This window comes from Malus domestica, chromosome 14, assembly GCF_042453785.1.
Source record: "Malus domestica chromosome 14, GDT2T_hap1".
In the NCBI taxonomy this organism is placed as follows: Eukaryota; Viridiplantae; Streptophyta; class Magnoliopsida; order Rosales; family Rosaceae; genus Malus; species Malus domestica.
Genome location: NC_091674.1, coordinates 27,871,873 through 27,886,880, shown reverse-complemented (window position 1 = coordinate 27,886,880; position 15,008 = coordinate 27,871,873).

Below are 15,008 nucleotides of genomic sequence, written 5' to 3'. Positions count from 1 at the left end.
TATTAAATAATGCATATATATAAAGGGTGAGAAAATAATATTTTAATTCAATTTTTTTTAATTATTTTTTTACAGAAAAGAAAAGAGGCTGGTGTGGGACCCGCAACGGGGTATTGAGTCGCCGTTTGGGATTGCGGCCAAGAGGTACCGAAACTGGTAACGGCCGTTTCCCACGTGTTAGAAACCCGGGTGGGCCCCGTCCGAGTAAATAAACGACAAATCCACGCTGCGTTGTAAGGCGCATTTGGTGACTGCAATTGTTGTTTTTTGTGAAATTATATTTTTTATCCTTTTTTTTCTTTTTTTTAAGCTCTTTTTTTTTTCTGGATTTCTTCTTTTCCTTTATGGAATGCATCCCTCGATTTTATTGCTTGCTTGGTTGTGTTTTGAATGAGTTTTGACTCCTTGGGGATACAGATCCGTTTCATTTTCTGAAAAAAGGATAAAGATAATTTCAATGCCATGCAAGAAAGACCAAATACTTTAACGTTCACGAAATTCAGAATTCTAGATTAGCATGACCACTAAATATTATTAATGTTCATAATGGTTTGTCGATAAGGTCATGAAAAGTATTTAGGAGGAGTGTCTGGTGTGGTTTTGCGCTAAGATGATCAACTCTTGGAACGTTGAATACTTCATCAGTACCGACATAAACTGTTAATGTTTAGAATAGTTCATCAGTGCAATTCTGATGTGTTCTGTAAGAGATTTTAATTTAAGAACGTGCGATCAAACTTTGAAACTGTGAATGCTTCATTATAATATTAATATATATTCAGCATCTGTTATTGAGTATACAATTAGCTCCGATAGCTATTTTACGTAAAATGCATGCATAGTTTTTTTTTTTTTTTGTCATTTCATCGTACGTATGTATATTTTTTATTTATCGTGGAAGTTAACTTAGAAACAAAGTAATCATTATAAGCAAGTGGTGAATTTCTCTAGTGGTTAGAGTATTGCTCTTCAACGTAATGTGTTGCCATTTCAAATCGTCCCACTCTCTTTAGTGTAAATTAGTGTAAAATATTATTTTTGATAAAAAAAAAGTAATAATACATTACAATTATTGTGTAATTCTCTTTCCTTATAGTTATATGATTCATTATGTTTAAAAGGAGACTTACATTTACCTGTAGAGCAAATTCTACTAGGATAGTATTATTCACACACTTTTTTTTTACTTGCACACACCTTTGTTTTTTCAATATTCTTCTTCAATTCATTCGATCCGACGATCGAAAATTGAAAGGGATAGGTGAAATAAAAATGGGTGTGTGGATTAGCACTACCCATTCTACTACCCAATGTTAAAAATAGCCATTACTTTTAACTAGTACATACATCGTACATCTAAAAAGCTTCATTATGTTTAGCTCCGTGTATATATAATAAGATGGAATCGAAAAAATATGACTTTATCCCTTGAATTTTTTTTATTTAAAACACACAATAGTATTTTTTTTTTCTTAACAAAAAACCCAATGACTAGTGTCCGACTAAGCAGATTCATTAATTAAGTTTGACTTCACTTAATTTGTATCTTCGGATGCCTATAATTCCCCTAATGGCATTTTGACCTTGGGTTTATAACTTATTATCTACATTTATTATACAACTTATTACCATTAAATGTATGCATAATGCATAAACTTATGTGAATTGAAAAATATATTCAATGTCATGATTCATTTGAATGTTTATGTAAAAAAGTGGGTTTATGTAAAAAAAAATTAACTCTATAAATTAAGTGTCTGTGTTAAATAAGAAAAATTCTCATTCCAGCATCATATAGTGTAACACTGCAGGTAGACTTTGTACGAAAAATTCGCTTCGAAATCAGAATTACAGTCAACAAACACATTTTATTTCAATCTCACCCACATATAATACACATCTCACTCTCACCTATAAATCATGGATTTAATTTTATTCTTTTATGGTTTTTAATCTCTTTTTCTGGATTTCTCCTTTCCTTTATGCATGTATCCCTCGCCCTTATTGCTTGCCTCATTTTGTTTTAGTTTGCAGATGTCATCATGTTTATGGAGGTTTTGGTTGGATTTGATTTTGAATAAGTTAGGATTCCTTACGTATGAGCATCGGTTATATTTTTTGAAAAAGGAAAAAGATATAATTTCAGGGCCATGCAAGAAAAACAAAATACTCGAGTTTCAGTTGCTCGGAAAACTCAGAATTCTAGATCAGCACGATCACCAAATATTAATGTTCAGAACGGTTCGTCCCTGCGGTCATGAAAAGTCTTCAGGGGAAATATATGATGTAGTATTTGGGCTTAGTTGATCAACTTTTGAAACTCTGGATACTTCATCAGCCCCGCCGCTGACTAATAATGTTCAGAATCATGAATCAGAGTGATTTTGTGTTCCGTAAAAAAAGTTAGTATAACAGTCTGGCAATCAACTTTAAAGCTATGAATGCTTCATCATAGTATTAATCTATATCCAGCATATGTTGTCCGTTTGGTATTGAGTATAAACTTAAAAAGCTTTTAGTTTTAGTACGAAGTTGTTTTACGTAACATGCATGCAAAGTAATTTTTTTCAATATCATCGTATGTATATATGTTATTTCTCGTGAAACTAACCCCAGTTGCAGATAATTCAACATGTATATATAGAGGAGTAGAGGTGCATGGAGTTCGGAGGGGGCACGTTCTCATGCTCAATGTTTTTGAAACAAAGTAATACATTACAATCATTGCATAATTCTCCTTCCCGAGTAGTTAGATGAATCATTATGTTAAGAGACGACTTATATAATTATATTCACCTGCAAGAGCAAATTTTATTACCATAAGGCGTCGTTTGATGTTTAATTAAGATTGAATTTGCTTAAATAACTCATTAAATTCAATGAATATTGAATGAAAATATGAATGCCAACTTGAAGTGAAGCTAGCTAACTCAGTTGCGATAGGTCAAAAGACTGAAGATGCTTGGTATGGAAAATACATTATCCACTTCCAAGTAGCAAAGATTGTTTGGTAATTTCGCCTTTGGATGCGCCTTCTTGCCTTTTTGATTTGTTTTACATGACACATGTGTTGGAAATGTGCCCTAAAGCCAATCATGTGATGATACTTTACGGACATTTCACATGTTAAACTAATCTAGTTTTACATATAAAGGGCAAAGATTATTGTTTGAGCCGTCTCATATAAATGTTATATGCTTAAACGATAAAGTCCAAGGAATATGTAATTGGGAGAATGTAATCTAATGAAGTTAGATTCATGAGACCATTCTTTCGTAGACACATCCTAAATGTTCCTGATCATAGGATTGTCAATTGGGCATTGATAGTCCGTTAAGATCGGTACGTACTATGTCTTCTCTCAGGGAGAGTGATTAGTCTCGAGTCATTGGTGTGTGTGACATCAAGACAAGTACGTAGGTGCTCAATAGAGAATGAGTACACTGAACGTGATCAACGAAGAGTTCTCATATTCCATGTCACATAAGAACTCATGGTTGGGATAATGCAAAGTAGTCCTTTGACCTGAGGCATCACAGTTGTCTTGTGGTTAAGTCCTTGATCTTTGATTATGTCAAAGTCACCCCCTCGGGGTGTCCACGGCATCGTTGGGGTCAAGTGACTTAGCTATGGAGACAAGTGAATGCGCAACAAGGGATCTCTAACCTTCAAACAGTTGAGGGAGAATACTCTATGATATGATTTAGAATCTCTGGCCAGAGTATGAATGAGATTAGGGAATGCGTTCCAAATCACATTCAAGTAAATCATATAAGCACAAGATTCACATTGGATAGTAGACATGAACAAATAAACTATCAAACCAAACAATGTGGTCAAGAGTATTAGATTAGAGAAAGACCGTATTGCATTTGTAATCCCGAACTGAATAGGTTCTCTAACCTCTTCTGATTAGCTTGGGTAACCATGACATGCTGCTAGGCGTCAACCATGGTTTGTGGAAGCCCTAAACGTGTGTAATCACTAAAGGGAGAATTGAAAATAGTTTCAATTCACAATCGATGTAAAATGGTTTTAATCGCCCACTACCTCGCTAAAAGGAACCTAATGGATCGCACACCATAAAAGGTAGAGATTGGAGATTAAACGGAAATGAGTAAGAATGATTAAATGGTTTAATCATTTATTTATGGCAAGGATTAATTAATATGTTAATTAATCAAACGAATAAGTTCGTTAAAGACCTCGGGGATAGTTTTGGACCTTAAGGCCTAATGGGCTTCGAACGTCAAGCCCATTAACTTAAGTTGTATGACAATTTAATGAATAAAGATTCATTAAAGCCCAAAAGCCCAAAATTCCTTAGGTGGCCGGCCATATGGTGATGAATTAGGGTTTTGGTTATTTAGGTCACTTAAAGAAGTGACTATATAAATGACTTTATAGCCAAATATTCATTAAGGATTAAAAGGGTTTATTTTTGGGGAAAATTGGTGAGAATTGTTTCTCCATTTTTCTCTCTAAAGAGGCCAACACCTTGGAGGGTACATCTAGCAATCCTACTACTCCAAGGTCACTCATTTCTTCTACAATCTAACCTTGGTGAAGAGACTTAGAGGTTCTCAATTTTGGGAACTTAGAGAACCTATTTTTCCATCCAAATCCATGGATCTAAGAAGCAAGGAATGAAGGCCCTATCTCTTTGGGTGATTAGCCTTTGCTTATGCAAAGAGGAATCCACAAAGGTAAAAATTTCAACTCACTTTGTTTTGAGTTGATTATTGGTTCACCAATCTACTAGGCTTTGAATTTCATGGTAATGTTTTGTTTTTGGGTGCATACAAGCATGATTCCGCCTTTAATTGTTAATTGCATGCTATATGATGTTGCTCAAATGAACATGTTTTTCAAAATAATTCCTTCAACATGTGCGCAGGGCCTTTTTTTCCTCAATTAAAAATACAAATATTTTATTTATCATGAAACCGTCTCCATTGCAAATACTCTAGCAGCTATATATATAGTATCTATAGGTCATAAGATGTTATTTGGTCTTTGTGACAATCGTGCGTTATCCATTCCCAATAGCAAACAGGTTATTGTTATAAGGGTTTTTAAGATATAGGCCTTTACAATTTTTATTTCTTAAATAAAAATTCATCTAGTTATAAACATTCAAATAAAACTCAAATTTGAAAATGACTGTAAAGTAGAAAAGTAATTGGCCTATTATTACAAAATATTTAGGGAAAACTTAATATAAGTCTATTTTTTTGTGTCAACGGTAAGAATGGTCCAGTTTATTAAAATAAGTCCAATTTCTTAAATTTAATTATTTTATTATCAATAACTATCTCTTGGATTATTTATTTATTTTTGTTATTTCTTGTTCTTCCTCCTGCTTCAAACCCCATTTATAAATTTTATTTTTAATTTTTATAATCAACCTATATCATAGGTTAATCATATTTATCTACCTATATGACAGATTCTTTTTTATAATCAACCTTCACGTGCAGATTAATGTATCTTACTTGTAGGTATATTATGTTTTTTCTACCTTTTAGTTAGGTTTCATATCTCCCTTATAGGTATAATATACATTCATATAATTATTACTTGAGTTAGGGTTGAATGGTTTGCAGATAGATTTATGAAAGTATATTAGTATTTTTGTTATAAGATATTAATTATATTTCTTGGAGTAGGAAAATGCACAATATTAGAAGATTTTAATTGATTTTTAATATTTTTAGAAAATATAAAATGAGTATAAAAGAAATAAAAACATGTAACCATCTATGTTTTTGGACCTGGATTTAAAAGCCCCAAATATTTACTACTTTTACTGACACACCCAGATCGGAGTTGAGACATGTTGGCCGTCACCCGAAGGTGACGTAAGCAAAAGTGTGAGTGGTGAAAAAAATGTGAATAAATTAAAACCGAAACTAGAACTTATTTGAACTAATAAGGTGAGTGCGCAGTTGTGGGTAAAACCTATAGAATACAAATATTCAGAGCATAGATGACAAATAGTGTCGTCGAAACTAATACACAACGGAAACAGTTCCTACATTTAAACAGGGATATGTTAGAATTGCCAGCTAATCCTCGTACGCCACAGAGTAATTCAGCTATCTAGGACCTGGAGGGGTGAAAAACAGAAGGGTGAGTGGGCAAAAACAAAGGCTTATAAAATCCATTTATTTTCATAATATACTAACCCTTCGCCGTAAAACCTGTATAGTTTCTAGAAAATCATACTATGTATAGGTATGAAATCAATGCAAATCAACTGTAAATCAAGAAGTATGCCACATCACAACATCTCAACAGTAATATAAAAAAATCAAGTGTTCAATTAATCTATACTAGCACACAAGTCGGAGTCGCCTAATGTGACCTGTACGACTGGCCCTAATGCTCATCAATCTATGCTAGCACACGAGTTGGAGTCGCCTAATGCGACCTATACAACAAGATTGGGTGTAATAATATACGCTCTAGTACTATAATCACGTGAAGACTGGCGCTAATCATGGTCACCTACGAGTTGGAGTTGCCTAATGCAACCTGTACAACAAGACTGGCACCTACTTGGATCCAAAGCGAGCATGCGGTGCAGAGGTGAACATACACGTGAAAGACTAGCCTTGGTCCAGGGTGAGCACTAACACCGGGGTGCAACAATGATGAGCAGACTATATGAATATAAGCATGCCATAACAATTCAATAATTCTAGTCAACATAATAACTTTACCTGACAATAAACTTACATGTGCATCCAATAGGATTATTTAGCATTTCACCATAGTACAACATTTCTAATAACATTATTTAATCATGGCATGATATGCATAAATCAATTCAAAAGCAGTTGTGGAAACTATAGAGTTTATATATATATACACACACACACACACACACACACACGAAAACAAATGCCCACTCACTGATATGTCGATGGATCGTAGCCCCCTAGCCTCGCTTGTTCTCGTACGTCCTCAGGATAAGTCTCCCCTATATGCGAAACAACCAATAATAATTAATTAATTAATTAACACGTACACTAAAAGCTAGGAAAACCCCCTCATAGTTTGCTCAAATGGAAGGTTTGAATATACAAAAACACTATACTCAACATCATGAACCCATACATGTCAAGCACTAGCCGCCCGGTGGCCGGACACGCCCTCACCCGCTGGTTAGCCCACAGCCACATGTGCCCCCACGTGCAGGCCAGTGATTGACAGAAACTGACGGACGTTAGGAATATTCCGTCAACTCTGACGGAATATTCTTCGTCTTCTCCGGTGAGCTTCGTCGTCCGCCGTCTGGTTTGCCGTTTTCTGGAAATTTTCGCTGGTTTCTGGGTAAAATTCCAAAACTTCATAACTTGCTCATTTCTCAACCATTTCAACAAAATTTATATAGAATTGAAGCCCATGACGAGGAGAACAATATTTTACCTTCCAAAAGTCCAAAAATGGATGGGAAATGGCCTGAAAAATCCTCAAAAGGTTCGACCTAAACTTCAACTCCTCGACTCGCTTGTTTCGACGTCAACTCGACTCCGAGCTTAATCTAGGGACCCTAGGGAGTTATGTAAAAGCTTCCCCATGTCCTAAAACCTTGTAACTCGGCCTGAAACTCGTCGGAGCAAAACCAACCAAGTCGGACCTTCCGAGTTGACAGGTCAAAACTCGGTCATTTCACCATAGGTTACTACAGTTGGGTTCGTGTGTTCAAAAGGAGTACAATGATGGAGTTTGTGAACTGGATTTGTGATTTTTGATGAGGATCCTTGTTGTTACTGAGAGGAGAAAGTTATGAGATAGAGAGAGAAAGAGAAGAAAATGAGATAGAGAGAGAGCTTTTTCTGATTTATTGAAAAGAAGAGAGAGAGGGATGTTGTCTGATTGGGTGAGGGATTTGAGGATGAGATTTGATTGGTGGGTGAGTGAAATGGGGAGCTCGGGACAGATTTTTAAAGGGGAAAAAGAGATAGGGTTGTACAATTGAAATCCACGAAATCTTAGGTACCCTATAAAAAACAGTAGTTTTCCAGTACTGAAAATTAACACACACGTGTACCACTCTACCCATTGGTAACGTACTTTAACTGTGCGTAACTTTTTCATTACAGATCCGATTCGGGTCTAATTCACGCTTTCGCGATCGTAACAACGAATACTATTTAATTATGATAATGAGAAAAATAATTTCAAACTGAATAACCACGTCCACGTCACTTTGCCAACAAGGGCATAAAAGTTAATTGATACACTCGGGGAGAAATTACATGGAAAATTAGGGACAGGTGGTCATATTTACCACAATATTCAAAATAAATCAATAAATTATATTTCTCACCATAATTACAATGAACAAATAATTATGCACATATTATTACCCTTAATACACACACACACACATATGTATGCACAGTACTACATATATGATCAAACATATTATACTAATTAATCTACCTATATGTAAATTTATGATGGGAAAATAAATATATTTTGTAGGTAAATTAATATTGAATCAAATAACATTCTTTTATTTTGTAGGTAATTTATTTTCCATGTATTATTACATATATCTGGCGCATTTTATTATTATATGTACAAATAATAGGTAAACTAGGATTGAAAAAAATTTCATTTTTTATGTAGGTACATTTTTTTGCATATATTGGGTTTACTTTATTATGTAGGTAAATTATTTTGCATGTATTTTACATATGTTGGGGGAATTATTTTGGTTTTTTTTATGCAATCTAACATTTTAAAATTCAAAAAGTAGGTGCACTGAATAAATAACATTTTTTGTATGTAAATTATTTTGCATGAATTTTTACATATATTAGGCTTTTTTTTTGTTATACATATGTGTGTGTGAAATAATTGACCTACATCTATATGTAAAATACAATTTTATTGACTTAACTAAGCATGAATTATTACATATATTAGGCATGTTTCATTGTTATTATATATTAGGCCATGAATTTATTATTTTTTATTTTTGTAAAACTATTAATCATTCCTCACAATTCGTATGGAATTAATTGTGTACGTCAAACATTCAAATATGGGCATTTTAGGCATCGAAATTTTTATATGTGTGAAGTCAAATATAATTAATGAATTTTTTGATGTGAAATATAGTCAATGGGTTTTATTCGAGTAAAAAACTTTATCGGATCTTATGTGGAGAAAATTAGGTGTCAAGGGCTGAAGTCATATTTTTAGTTGTTATACTCTGTTTTTTGCTTTTCTTTTCGTTTGTGTGCATGGCAAAGGACTATATGAAGAAAGCTCGATACTTGTTGGAAGTGACTCATAGCAATGCTTTTTAGCTGATAATTGCATGATCATCAAACGTGGTGCAGTCTTTTCATCATGATGTAATTGTTACAGTGATTTTATTACTTGCAAGGTTGTTATCTCAATGTAAATATGCCTAACCCCACAATGCCATAAGCAACCATGTTCGTCCCCATGTAAATATGCCTTACCTCACGATGCCAGAACCTAGAAAAAAGGTATTGAAAAGCCAAAAGCAAAGAACAGTCATGTGAAATAATATAATTCAAGGGGAATAATATAATTCAAAGGGTTATTCTTTTCACCAACTAGACCTAGCTCTTCGTCTAGCGTCTTCATTTGATTGGAGAAGGTGTCTGAGTTCCAATAACATGGATGCGATCATGATATATAATTTTATAAGTTCGATACATAGTTGTTGTGTCCAATACAGTGGCGCAACTTATCGAACTTTATTGTGAATGTATTGGCCTCCCTTCTGAAAGTATTTGTGTAAATAGAATATAAATTGAAGTTTTCAGTAACTTATTTGTGAAAGGCCCTTCTTGGAGAGCAGTCACACGACCACATCATCATGTGATCCATGCCCATAAGTAATTAAACCCTAGTTGTACTGCAAATGAGAGTCGTGTACTGCAAGGAACAAAGACACAAAAGCATACACATATAAGTGTAACATTTGTACATGCGTCTTTAATCCTGTGCGAAAGGCACAGAAGCAATCTCTATTTATAACTCTCACTAACTAACAACCCTAGCCTGCGTGGCCTGTGCATAATTATATTCATGAGTACTTACTGAACAAAAAAAGGGGAAAAGAAGGACGTGGAATAATTAGTCTAAGCAAATTAAGATTATGATTGGCTTTTCAGTTAAAACCTGCATTATCAGTACATTTAGCATTATTATTCATGATAATGACACCGCTTTATTTAGGCCAATATAAGGAGACCACATCACAGATTAAGAAATATGATTAAGAATAATAAAATAATAAAAAAACATCTCCTCTCCCTCTCTCACTAACACAAATTAATCATGGAATCTTAAATTTAATCACAATTTATCAATATGATTCTCGGCAGTTTTGTCTGTTGCCCTAAGTTAAGTGGTCGTACCATTCAAAATAATGACTTATTGGACCTCTAAATTAAATTCTTGCATGTACATATGCAAGGTGGTTCTATAAATCCACACCCTCGTTTACTTTTGACACATTTTTCTGGCCGTCAGGTCGATTAAATTGAAGATGATCAAAATGATATAATTTAAGAGGGTGTATATACAAAGTAATAAAGAGTGTGTGGATAACACCACTCTATATGTAATGCTTCGTACTCATGGTATAGTTTTTGTCAATCTATATAACAAATTCAGCGTTTACTCTTTTGTGTTTTGTTTTGTTTGTTAGTTTTTGTTTTTCTGTTATTGTTTTGTTGTGTTTAATTTTTAGAACAAGGATAAATTTGTTTATGTAAGGTCAAAGTCAAATCAAGGATACAAGTCTTCGCAAATGGAAGACCATTGATGGAAGCATGAAAGGTCAAATGATCTTGGTGCTGTCGAATTCAACCCGCGAGGTTTCTTCTTGAGGACCAAGTCAAGTTTAAAATCTTCCAATTCACTATATTTGTCTCACATAATGAATGGACAAATTTTTCAATCAACTCGTAACAGCGTCACACACGTATGAATTCTAATAGATATTTAGTCAAACATTTAGTTGGCAAATCTATATCTTCACGTTTGATGATGGTTACCAAAATATGACACTCGAAAAGATTGGCCAGCAAATTTGGATGCTTCGAATTGCACTGTGTGCTGCCCATAATGAAAGCCAAAGTTCTGCTAGGGTTCATTTCAGAGACAATGCTATTCGAGTAGGGTTGACACTGCAGATTAGGCCACATCAACAAAAGAACCTTTCAAAATATCAGAAACTGCATCAGATGCTATGAAAATGACATATGTATGTTACTAATTTAGTAATTTTACAAAATTATATGTTTGCATAGTTATAGTTATACATGTTTTTCAAGACAACCAAAGAAAATATAAAGTATAGACATAGATTTGATCGAGTCCCATTAATCGCAGAGCTAAGCATCTTCTATGGGCAGCTTGATGCCAATATTCAGGCATCCTAGAGCTAGTCATAGCATGCCCACTTAATACGCTTTTTCTTGATTTTTTTTTTTTTGACAAATGGTATTATCTGTACTAATGGAATTGTAGGTTGAGCTAAGCCTCACAATGAGCAATAATGTGATTCAAATTCATTTTTGGCGAGAATCAAACATACCTCTCACTTACCAGTGAAGAAGAAAACTATTAGACTGTAGTACTAATACCTCTCACTTACTAGTGAAGAAGAAAACTATTAGACTGTAGTACTAAGTGATATTTTTATTGAAATTTAAAAAAGAAGAAAATGAAATTATTTTATAACAATTGGGAATAAGTTGGATTTTCAATCAATCAGGAATCAGTAACCTCATCAAAAAATCACTTGAAGATCCCCCAATAATAGAGAAAATGTAACTGCTGGACCTTTTCCTGAGTTAAAATTATGTACCTTTGTAGATTGAAGGTGAGTTATAATATGGTCAACGTCATTACTTAACGGTTAATTCAACAGATTTTTTAACGAATGTATGAAAGTAAAACAAAGTAATAAGTAAATGTATGAGATTGAAATATTTTAAAAATGTTTTATGAAATTGCAATTGAGCACGTACGTATCTGAGATGGTATAATGTAATTTATCCAAAAAAAAAAAATGCTTATACTTTTTTTATTTGGTGGGATGGAGGCAGCAGCCCCAAAGTTTGGGATCCCATAAACTTCTATTTGGGAAAGGTCTAACCAAGGTGCTGGCCCTATATTATCTGCAGATCTCCATATGAAGCCCAAAAGTGAAAGAATATCAACACAACTCCTAAAGAGAGAACAACCAAGATATATACTAGTATATACGGTAGCGTTAATCAATTACTAAGTTAATAAACAAAAAAGTGTTCAAGATAATAACTAAAATGCTAAATAAATTCTGAATCGAGTCATTTATAAGCATAATGAATAATAGCTTAAAACATAAATGGTTCAAATTATGAGATCACTTTCTAGAGACAAATTATTAGTATCGTATTAAATTATTAACTAGTTAGCACTTCAACCTATTTTATATATGTATGTGTTTATTGCTACATTTAAATATTAAAATCTTGGATTTCTTTTCTCAAAATAAAATTGGAATTTGTTTTGGTTAGTACATTATCACTCCTTTCCATTCCTTCGTTTGGTTGTTGGGAAAAGAAAAAATTAATAAAGGGAATTAGAGATGTAATTAACATAAGCTAGCATGATAATATACCACTAGAATTAAGTTAATCTGGTGGAGGTGGAGGTTAATGAATTAAACTAAAAATTAAAGTGGGCACTACTATACAGTGTCAGTATATAGAAATGATCAGAAATTCACGATGCCCATTTTTTGCTGGATTTTCTTAAATTTCGTTTTAATGAAATCATATTGGGGATTTAATTAATTTTGCCCGACCTTTTCCCTGCATTGAAAGGAAGGGATCAAACAAGCCACACTTTCTACATACATGTTTCCGCGTACGAGTCATTCCAGTAGGTAGCAGGTATTCTCACAAATTCAATCGGGAAAAGCATATGAAGCCAGCTATCACGTTGGTCGATCTGTCAGAAAATAAGTATGTTGTCGACATGCAAATATTAGAACTGCAAGTTGGCATAAACTTACGTTAAACAAGCGCAGAGATCAAATTAATTAGTTGCACATCCTCTGCCTCTCGCATATATACTACTAGTTAGCTACGGTTTACTAATCATACGGCACATCGCGGTTAGTTTTATCACCATGATATATACCGACATATATGGTTCAATGTTCTATCATATGGTTTAAGATTCAAATTAGTCAAAAGCAAGCATGTAACTCAAAATCAACTGATATTTCACTATATATAGAGTATGCAGCATGCTCGTCATGAATTAAGAGTACACATGAGGCGACTTAGGTTAATAACCTAACAATTAGTAGTACTAAAAGATGTATATTTGAGATGTAAATGTAACATTTACAATTCATTTATACTCATAAGCGATGTAAATTAATGTGTTGTTGTTTTTTTTTTTTTTTTTTTTTTTTTTTTTTTTTTTTTTTTTGCTTCAATGGAATAAATGTAATTTGTTATCCGGTAAAAATAAGTATTTTACATTTCTTTAAAATTGCTCGTTAAAGAACTTTTTGATCAACAAAAGATACATATGTTCTACATTTTCATATACAATCAGAACTGCAATGCTCTAAGAAAAGGAAAAGAGTGCACGACCTAAAACCTACTGAACTTGGTAAAAACCTCTAGCTAGCAGCTATGATGTCTGACATAAGTTGTTTAAAGCAAGGTTTTAAAAGATGCTAGGCGCTAGTCGGGTGGCAGGCTGGGGCTTAGCGCCTAGGCAGCTAGGCGGGAGTCTAGGCGGACTAGGCGGAATTTAAGTAAATTTATTATATTATTGTATAAATAAGTGTCTATTTATACTTAAAAAAACCATACATAATTGTATTGAAATACATAAATTGCAAAATAAAATGACATATAGGTTATGAAGTATTAGAACGTATTGAAAACATGGGGAACAAGCTTATAATGAGCGTTCATCTAAGTATTCAATAAGTCTTTTACATTTTATTGAAAAATTAAAGTGCAAAATGAAAGTTATCGATTTTCTATCTAAGTGAAAATCGCAACCTAGGTGGGTGCCTAGGCATGTTTAAGCAGGCTAGGCAGGCTAGGCGGACTCTGAAGCAGGTCTAGGCACACTCACTTAATTTTCGAACGCTTAGGAACTAATCGGGGGGGTGACCAGCCGCCTCCGCCTAGGCGGTGCTAGGCGGTGATTTTTATAATAGTGGTTTAAAGTGGACAAGGATCCTTTCCGGATCCTCTTTGTAAGGATCTAGAGGATTAATCAATCGTGTCCGTTCATCGTACATCATGCGATCAGTTTTCGTTAGGTACTATTTATATTCAATTTTAAATTAAAATTTTAAAATGATTTCTAACCTCATGATGTACGATGAACGGACACGATTGATTGATCCTCCGTATCCCCACAAAGAGGATCCGGAGAGGATTCTATTCTGTTTAAAGTATATGTGAACTCAATTGACCAAAAACTAATTCTAATAAATACTAAAAGATAGAAAAATAACCGTGTTTCTTTTTTATTAGAGTAAATTGTAGTAATGGTCCCTCAATTTTAATCAAATCGGAGTAATGGTTCTTCCACTAAAATTCATTACCATTGGTCTCTCAACTCATCAAAATGTATAGATATGGTCCTTTTTGTCAACTCCGTTATAATTATGTCAAATGAGTTATGTTGGAAGAACCATTGCTATAATTGGGTTAAAGTTGAGGGACCATTGCTCCAATTGGGTTAAAGTTGAGGGACCATTTCTCCAGTTGAACTAAAGTTGAGAGACCATTGATACAATTTTTCTTATTTGATTTTCCATATTGGTCACTTGATTTAGCCTCACGTGCATAGCATGTGACTCATTTTGGCGGAAGTTTTAATGAAATTGACGAAAATGACCATAGATGCACAGTTTGATGAGTTGAGGGACCAATGGTAATAGATTTTTAATTGAAGGACTATTGCTCCAATTGAGTTAA